General features: G+C 34.1%; 1 protein-coding gene across 1 annotated transcript in view; it reads right to left on the reverse strand.

The window, feature by feature from the left end:
• Nucleotides 1-3,904, reverse strand: part of LOC135224216 (carbohydrate sulfotransferase 9-like) — a 16,076-nt gene extending 12,172 nt beyond the window's left edge. The window contains exon 1 of the mRNA XM_064263072.1: nucleotides 3,562-3,904. The gene's annotated coding sequence lies outside the window, so the exon portion shown is untranslated. The remainder of the gene's footprint in view (nucleotides 1-3,561) is intronic.
• Nucleotides 3,905-5,967: the final 2,063 nt, after the last annotated feature.

Genomic DNA, 5,967 nt, shown 5'->3' on the forward strand with positions numbered 1-5,967 from the left:
ATATATATATATATATATATCTATATATATATATATATATATATATATAAGAATATATATTTTAATCTACAAGAGGATTTTACTTCTTTGTGGATTGTATCCCCATTTACTTAGAGTACGACATAGTACCTGGGTTCTGCATATATATATATATATATATATATATATATATATATATATATATATATATATATATATATATATATTATAATATATATATATCAAAATAAACTACGAAAGTACTTGTTCATATTTCTACATTCTCAAATAGACCACGAAAGTACTTGTTCAAAGTCCCAGTTTCACTCACCTTCTATATATATATATATATATATATATATATATATATATATATATATATATATATATATATATATATATATATATATATATATATATATATATATATATATATATATATATATATATAGTATATATATAATATATATATATATATATATATATATATATATATATATATATATATATATATATATATATAATATATATAGGAATCATTCGGATTAGGATATTAACGTAGATTTTAGAATTACATTTAACGGGTGTTACATTTCTTCAGGTAATCAACATTAATTGAAAATTACATATTTTCAAGTATTTCATTCTTGGTCTGTCATACGTATATAGGTACATATTCGTCACATTGATGTAATCCAGTAATACTGTCCATCGCACAATTCTAATTATATTTTAATAATTTAATTTATATATTTATCTATTTGTTTATTAGTTTATTTATTTTTTTGAATAAGTGATCTCTTTTTTCTTCATTTCCCATTATTTATTTTAAGCTTCTTCCTAATGAGCACCATATTTTCTGGAAGCTCGAATCTCAAGCCAGTGGTCCCTTTGATGTTCTTGTTCCATGGGAATAGCTTCCGTCTTTTGAATGCGCGAATTAGAAAATTTGTGGTGTATATGGATGGATTAGTTGGCGTGAAATTGATGTACAAAGTAAATGAAGAGGCTCTTCATAAGGACTGTTTGTTTATCAGATACATGCACCGTGTCCGTATAGGGCTCATTATAGGTGAGTAAGTTGAATATATAGTTTTTCGTCCTATTTACAAGATTTTTTATTTTATAGTCTATTTACAGGTTTTGAAGCGGTACGATCCTTTTCTCCTTTAACAGGTGAGACTCCCTAGTCACACCATTTAGAAAACAAATAGGTCGTTGAATGTTGCCTCTTTTAATCAAGTCTCCCGTGCTTTGGAGAAAATTTCAATTAGCTGAAAATAAAAAAAAAATAAAAAATTTTTAAAAATTTTTACATGGAAAAAACTTGCCTTGTTGAAAGTTCGGTCGCTTGCCGGACGCAGACTTGCCCTTTCGCTGTGTATCAGCCAATGAAAACCGATTAGATTTCTTCGTAAGACGCCTTTACCGTCGGTCTGTGTGCATTTGGAATGGAAGATAACCCTTTCTTGAGTGCAAGATGCTGTGTTTCTTGAGTGAGTTCCCAAAGCACACTGCGGTCACTCGTAAAATCTACACCTCACGCGAGTGTGATCGACGTTTAATTAGCACTCTTCAAGTAACGCGTCTTGATCAACGTGGCGACGCTTGCTGATGTTGTAAAAGTTTTGATTACTTAAAAGGACGTGTGAATGTCATCGTGAGTCCCGTAGGGAAGTAGAGCCGTCAGTGCACCCTCGCGCGGTTCACTGTAAGCATTTTGCTTTAAGGTTCTATTTGCAGCGTCCTTCGGCCCATAGCTGCAACTTCTTTTATGTCTTCAACTGTACCTGTGTTAATTTTCTCTTTCTTCCATCTTACTTTCTACCCTCTCCTATTAATTTTCTTTATAATACAACTGAGAGGTTTTCCTCCTGTTACCTCTAAAACCATTTTACTCTCGATTTCCTTTTCAGCATTGAGTGACCCGTAGGTCACAGCGCTTGGTCTTTGGCCTAAATCTTATACTCCATTCCAATTAATCTCGCCTTGTGTACACGCAAATGCATACGTAGACCTACTTGTGCTTGCATTTTGCTTAATTAAGCCGTGTTTTGTGTGGGGGTGTGGGATGGCATAAGTGTTGTTCATTTGCCTATAAGTAGCCGTGCTTGAGTTTGTATTTCCTCAGCCCTAGTTTGTAAGGGATGGGATAGTGTTATTAATTTGGTTTCACTCTCACTTAAAGATTAAATATATAAATAATGATGACCTGAAATAAAGCCTGGATACATAAATGGTGCAACTATTAATCCTGATCCTTACATCGTCGGTGTCTCGCAATCCTTTGGTCCTGAGATTTCACAGGCAAACCAACCTTACCATTTCTGTCAGCTGGGGGTTGGCGGGTTCGAAGGGCCCATAAATTTACCTGTTGAGTTATCAGGACCCACTGCCTGGTTCCCCCAGATCCAAGCTTGGGTGGAGGGTGACTTGAGTGCTAGTCATTGTGTCTGTTTTAGATCTCTAGGACATTTTATGATATCACGGTGACATTTCCTTTGCCCCTGCTGTTCAGGAGGGTATTTAAACCTTCAAACGCTTTTAAATTAAACAGTAATCCAGACCCTAAGGAAGGAATGTGGTTATTACAAAGATTTTAGCTAAAGAAACTGTTAAGAAATGTAGACGTATAGTACTGACGATCAAGTATCGTTGCAATACTTTTGACAAGCTATTGACATTTTGGTACGTATAGAATAAGCGAAGGCTTCAGTCCCTTCCATAACATTATGGATTTCATAGAACCACTCTGCGCTATGCATGCTGAAGTCTGCTTTACTGAGAACTTAATACAAAATTATATAGATCCGTGACAAGATATAACAGTCAGTGGATTGCGTGAAGTGAGAGAAATCTGATAGCCATCTGGCGAAGTTTCCTTGGGTAAGTGAGGATTGTAGAGGAGATATTTAAGCTTCATGTCGTTTTGGCCAGACCAAGATATATATTAGATAAGTAACTAGGCTAACAGACACGTCATCTGCAAGCTGAGTTGGCGATGGGGGTGGGGGGGTATGTGAGGAGATGGGAGAGGCAAGGGTGTTGCATTACATTTCAAGGCCAAACCAAAGAATGGTGTATAGTTGCCTTTTTTTTCAGTTTCTGAATGGAGCATTTTACAACATCCGAGAACTTACAATTTTATAATATATATTAGTAGAGAGTGTAAATAAAAAGAAGGTTTGTTTTTTCGCCTTAATTTTCTTCACAACTGGAAACTCACAGGAAAGCCTGAGATCTCGCTCCCTCACTTGGAATAATTAACTACAAGCAACCTGAACCACCATTAATTATGAAGTTTTTATCCAGTTATAACTTTCGGTAATTGTTAAATGCTTGTGTTCTTTTTTGAATCAAATTTTATATATCTGTTTCGTTTTATATTGATTCAGTGAGCAAGACGAAATGAGCTGGACAAACCTGTTGGTTTGTTGCTAAATATGCAAATTTCATTTTTATTTTGCAAGGTATAGTTACATCACTGTGGAATATTCATCTTAGTAAATAGTTACGGTTATTCAGATCTGTCAATGTTATTCATTAATGTAATAATAAAGTTAGACCTACTTTGCATCTTACCTGTCCGTAATATCGACGAGTATAATATATTAGTATATTATGGCCGCGGTGACGTATATACTCCTTTTTTCCCCATTCCAGCGACAAGTAAGCAAACTCAATATGAATTCCTCGATCTATGCATTAACTTAAATCATTTTCAAAAGTTCAGATTCACGTACCTCTCGTGACTGATATAAAAACATAACACTTCTTGGCATTTCATTTACATTTAAAAAAACACTTAACACTTCTTGGCACTTCATTTACATCAAGCTCTATATCGCGCATAACTTGGGCTGTATCTTTTCATGGTGAACTGAAGATGGTGATGATAGCAAAGGAGAGGTTTCGCACTCGGCTGAGCTCAGACGACAAGTGTTCCACTTCGTATATTTTTTGCTGCATCAAAAAAAGGAAATAAAAACGCAGCTGTGAGAGACCACGCCACATTATTTGCAATTCGAATGTGATGTGATGCAGAAAACTTCCAAGAAATGCTATTAGCAAAGACTTGTAAAAGTTTATTTGGCGATTTTTTAAAAAAAATAAAAAAAGGGGTGTTTGAAATGATAACCATATATGCTAAGTTATGCTGTCTAGATTTACATACAGGTTTGTAGATCGTGCATTTCCTCGATGTCTTAAAAGCGTGGTTATTACTATCTCCGCCGAGCAAGAGCCCGTGGCACAAGGTCAGCTTAATCTAAAACAACAACGGGGCATTTGGCATGTTATTAAAATAATGCCTAAGATATCTATATTTGTCATGACAAAGAATTGATACAGTCTTATTTGCATACAATTTTATACCTTGCTTAGTTTTTTATTGTGAAAGCGTGGTATCATTATATCACTGCCTAAGGCCACGTACCACACGTGTGCTTGTCCTTGGCTCCGTGTGTTGTTAATCTATCAGGCTTACCGGATCCAGAGAAGAGTTGGCTGGACCCTTGTTAATTATACACTCATTAGCGACTCGTGTCGGGGAGAAAGAGTTTGCCCATAATAGTAATAGCACCCTTAGGTAGGTACAGCTGCCGAGACACACTTTAGACTGAGAGGGTAGGGGGTGGGGGGGTGTCACGTTTAAGAGCATCTTAGTTAACGTATGGGGAGAATTAGCCGTATTGAGCGATATCTGTTACGTTACTGCGCAAGTATGCGTGGTTTTTTGGTATCTTAGTTTGCGAGTGTATGAGGATTTTTCCTTACGCTTTTGCAAAGTAACTTAAGAATTTAAAAATAAAACATCTGTCTGTGCTTGGGATAAAAAAATTTCCATGGTAAACCACCTCACTGATAATGACTGAATATCATTTATGGTCATATACGTAACTCGAGTCGACTTTCTAAGGGAATCGTCTACATAATGTCTGGCTCTATTTATTCGAAACGTAATGAATTCCCACCTTCAATTTATTAATTAACATTCAGTTAAACTCTCTACCTTCATCATAAACTATTTATTTATGACTGTGTAATGAAATTCAGACGTGACCAAAATGACAAACTTTTTTTCTAATATTGGCATACAAATTTCACTCCAAAAAGTTATTACTTTTTCTTTAATATTGGCATGCAAAAGTTCCTCAGTTAAACCTTTTTTAAAATATTGGCATGCAAAGGGTCGCTTAGTTATTACCTTTTTCTAATTATTGGCATACAAAGTCGTTCCAAAGTATTACCTTTTTCTAATATTTGCTACAAAGTTCGCTCAAAAGTATTACCTTTTTTCTAATATTGGCATAAAACAAAGTTCAACTCAAAAGTATTACCTTTTTTCTAATTTGGCATGCAAGTTCGCTCAAAAGTTAATTACCTTTTTTCAATATTGGCATACAAAAGTTCACTTCAAAAAGTTATTTACCTTTTCCTAATATTGGCATACAAGTTCGCCTCAAAAGTATTACCTTTTTTCTAAATTGGCATGCAAAGTTTCCCCACTCAAAAGTTTACCTTTTTTCTAATTATTGGCATACAAAGTTCACTCAAAAAGTATTACTTTTTTTTTCTAATATTGGGCCATCAAAAGTTCGCTCAAAAGTATTACCTTTTTTAAAATATTGGCATGCAAAAGTTTCGCTTAAAAGTATTACCTTTTTTCTAATTTGGCAATACAAAGTTCCTCCAAAAGTATTTACCTTTTTTCTAATATTGGCATACAAAGTTCGCCTCAAAAGTATTTACCTTTTTTCTAATATTGGCATTCCAAAGTTCACTCAAAAGTATTACCTTTTTTCTAATATTTGGCATACAATTCCTCAAAAAGTATTACCTTTTTCTAATATTGGCATACAAAAGTTCGCTCCAAAAGTATTACCTTTTTTTTTCTAATAATTTGGCCAATACAAAACTTTACTCAAAGTATTACCTTTTTTTCTAATATTGGCATGCTAAGTTCCTCTCAAAGTATGACCTTTTTTC

This window comes from Macrobrachium nipponense, chromosome 10, assembly GCF_015104395.2.
Source record: "Macrobrachium nipponense isolate FS-2020 chromosome 10, ASM1510439v2, whole genome shotgun sequence".
NCBI classification, from domain to species: domain Eukaryota; kingdom Metazoa; phylum Arthropoda; class Malacostraca; order Decapoda; family Palaemonidae; genus Macrobrachium; species Macrobrachium nipponense.